This window comes from Chrysochloris asiatica, unplaced genomic scaffold (genome assembly GCF_000296735.1).
Source record: "Chrysochloris asiatica unplaced genomic scaffold, ChrAsi1.0 scaffold00035, whole genome shotgun sequence".
NCBI classification, from domain to species: domain Eukaryota; kingdom Metazoa; phylum Chordata; class Mammalia; order Afrosoricida; family Chrysochloridae; genus Chrysochloris; species Chrysochloris asiatica.
This window is the reverse complement of record NW_006408553.1, coordinates 24076369-24080634: the sequence shown is the minus strand read 5'-3', so window position 1 is coordinate 24080634 and position 4266 is coordinate 24076369.

Below are 4266 nucleotides of genomic sequence, written 5' to 3'. Positions count from 1 at the left end.
GCCGTGTAGCTCTGTTTCAAATTTCTTGGCTTAGAATACAGTTGCATGAGTTTGTTGAAACCTTGTTTTTCATCTATTCCTTCTTCTTAGTCTTTTCCTAGTCTGGAATTGATCTTTGTCTCATTATCTATAAAATGACATTGATCCCTATCCTGTAAAATTTTACAAGACTTATAAATATTGCCTGGGGTTGCAGAGGTTGCTACGAAACACAGTACTTAGTATTCGTATTATGTATATTTATAGTTGATGTGCATAAATTACAAATGTACTGTCCAGGTGTGGCGCTGTGGGTTAATGTACCAGACTGCAAAGCCATTTGAACTGCAAGGTCGGCGGTTCAAGCTCACCAATTGCTCCTCAGAAACCCTTTTATAGGGTCACTATGGGTCGGATCTGACTTGACAGCACTTAACAACAACAACAACTATCAGAATTATAATTGTTTTTTAATAACATTGTTGTGATTCAATAATAAAAAACATTATGAAATCCCACATGGTTACTTCTTGTAAAAAATCCCATGCTTCCAATTCTGTTCCACTCAGCATTATTATTATTATTTTGAATAGTAGAGATTCACCTGGAAATTTAAACCAAACCCACTACACAGAAAAAAAAAAAAAAAAAAAAAAATGTGCTCCTGATTTTGTAACCAGAACTGATTTGACTACTCTTTTAGGATACAAAATTATGTATTTTTTAAAAATAGAGTTGAAAAGAGAAATGCATAGAAACTTTGTATGCATATGACAGTAGAATAACTGTTTTAAACATATTTGGACTGTAAACACCAGTGAAAATGTGCATATATTTCTTTTGTTTTTCCAGATTTTGCTCATGTGAGAGACTATTTGTTCTCATAAGAGAAAAATAGCCATTATATGTTAACATCCATGCTGATTTAATAACTCAAGCCAGAATATATTTTTATAGCATCCAGACGGCTTGTGCATATAACTTCATGGAGTTTTATTTTGTCACCAAGTGGCCACCATATGGAAGACTGTTGAAATATATTTTGATTATGTAACTGTCTGCACATAGACATGGTCATGCAGTTGGGGTGGGATAGGAAGGGAACACAGGTAGCATAGGCAAATGATTAGAGCTGTATTAAGTGATTAAAGAACTGGATCTGATAGTTTGGCACTTTTGGATCCACAGTGGCTTCTTTTGATGTAAGGCCAATGAAGTAAAAATGAATGCTTTAGATTACCTTTTTATATGATGGCTCATAAGATAGATGTTCTCCAACCTTGTTTAGATGTGTTAGTAAGTTATTATATATATGTGTGTGCGTGTGTGTGTGTGTAGTAATTTCACTATTTCAGAAATAGATTCACAGTAATAATATAGAAAGATAAGAGAAATAGAAATAAGACCGGAAGCTATGGCTAGAGTTAAAAATGAATATATAATTTTCTACCTTTTACAAACAAATTTAAATTGGACTATTCCAATTAAAATTTAGTAGATTTCTGTCATTAAATTAAGTTGAATATTAAATCACAATTTCATTTTTCTTCCTTTCATATTCATTTTGTAATTTTATTTTAAAGAGGATCATTATATTATTGTTTCCTTACAAATTGTATTGAAAATGCTATACTTTTCTGTGGAACTAAGATTAGGATTTATTTTTAGTCTAAAACTTATAAATATAGGAAAATATTTATGCTAATTTTCAGAATAAAATATTTTAGATACTTGTTTCCCATTTTGGCATTTCCTTTAAGTTGATCTGACACAAAGATAAAAATGACACTTATTTCTCAGTTGGCACTTGAAAGACAAGAGTAATAAGAAATTCAACCAAAGTGAAGAATTTATTTCAGGGAAAATAAGCATATTGACATTCCTTGACTTTTGTATATTGATTTTTGGCTCCACTTTCTCCAAAGCCATTAAGACTTAGAGTTAATCATTCTTGATTTTTTATTGTCAGCTGGTTCCCTTATTTATTATGCTGAATAATAGCAATACTGCTTCATTGTTATTTATGGTCACATTCAGTTCTGTAGTAAAAAAGAAAAAAAAACAACAACAACAAAAATCCCACTAAGTAGCATACTGAAATTCTTGTAGATGTTATAGATGACTGATACAGTATGTGGTCTTTAGTTGGCTGTTGATTGATGTTCTAGCAATAGAGTAAATCTTATCAATGTCAGAGGTGATCCCAGGACAATCGTTTACAACCCTGTTGTTGTTGCTGTTAGGTGCAGTTGAGTTGATTCTGACTCATAGCAACCTTACGCCCAACAGAATGAAGCACTGCCTGGTTTTCCACCATCCTCATAACAATTGTTATTCTTGAGCCCAGTACTGCTGGCACTGTGTCAATCCATATAGATTGGTCTCTTCCTCTTTTTCACTGACCCTCCACTTTAGCAAATATGATGCCCTTCTCCAGGGACTGGTTCTTCCTGATAATATGTCAGAAGTATGAGAGAGAAATCTCAACATTTTGACTTTTAAGGGGCATTCTGGTTGTACTTCTTCCAATACAGATGTTTGTTATTCTGACAGTCCATGGTACTTTTAACATTCTTATCCAACAACATAACTTAAATGCATCAGTTCTTCTACTGTCTTCCTTATTTATTGTCCAACTTTCACATACATATAAAGGTACTGAAAATACCATGGATTGGGCACAACCCTACTATGTTAAAAGTATGTCTTTCCAGTCAGATCACCAGAAGGCTATTTTGAAATATACACACGTCCTCACTTTTTATTTAAATTTTGATGAAGTCAGCTTAATTATCTATCAAAGGAATGACACTTTATCCCTAGATTGATGTTTACTTTTACAGTGGATTGTAGAGATTTCTTGATAGAAATTAGTGCTATATCTCATCAAGTCTTTCATTATAGATTCATGAAGTATTTGTGTTCCAATAAAAAGGATACTATAGTAGGAGGAGCAATGCCCCTCCCAATGTTATCCATATCATGATCCTTGGAATAAATAAAAATCTTATTTTACATTGCAAAGGACATATAAAATAGCAGATAGAATTAAAGTTAAAGCTCATCTGACCTTAAAATATATTATCCTGGCGCATGCAGGTAAGCCTAATGTAATCTTAAGAGAGTCCATAGAAGCAGAAGGAAGCAGACAAAGAGGTGGAGTGATGCTATCAGCAAGAGTGAACTTGTTATTGATGGCTTTGTAGGTGGAGGGAGAGGACCTCGAGCCAAGATATGTAATTGATCTCTAGAAGTAGAAGGCAAGCAAATGGATTCTCCCTTAGAGCCTCCAAACATGAATGCAGTCCTGCTGACACTAATTTTACATCAATGAGATCCACTTAGGACTTCTAACCTACAAAACTGTAAAATAATAAATTTGCATTTTTTAAGCTAATGTTTATGGTAATTTTTTATATTAACAATAAAACTAATATAGACAGCAAAAAAAAAAAAAAAAAGCCCACAATATTTATAAATGGCACAATCATATCTTAAATGCCCTTTTATTAAATAGGGTTTACTTGCTACTGCAACAGGTTTGGTATAATTAAAACATCTTTAATGCATCAGAATGAGAATTATATGTGTTATTCAATTGCACTAAAAACACTAGTGCTTATCATTTCCAAATTTGCATTAGGAAATCTGATGCCTAATGAATTAAGCTGTGTGGTTGAACACCAATAATCATTATATCAATACATATACTCATTTCCCACCACATCCCAAAGGATTATTAATATAGAAGGACATTGGATCATGACTAGCCCTGGGCACATGTAGAGTTAAGTTTCCTGAACAGGTTGATTTGGGGATCCAGGTAAAGTTTATTAAAAACAACACTTTGAGAACAAGAAAGGACTTTTGAGGCCATCTAGTCAAATATTAGGATCCTGGATGGTTGTTGTTGTTATTGATAGGTGCCATCAAGTCAGTACCGAGTCAGAGAGACACTATGTACAACAAAACAAAACACTGCCCAATCCTGGGCCAACCTCACAATTATTGCCACACTTGAGCCCATCGATGCTGCCACTTTGCCAATCCATCTTGCTGGGGTTCCTCCTCTTTTTCTCTGACCCTACACCTTACCAAATATGATACCCTTCTCCAGTGACTGATCCCTCCTGACAATATGTCCAAAGTATGAGAGATGGAAGTTTGGCCATCCTGGTCTCTAAGGAGCACTCTGGCTCTACTTCTTCCAATATAGCTCTGTTTGTTCTTTTGGCAGCCCATGACACTTTCAATATTCTCCTCCAACACCATAACTCAAAAAGCATC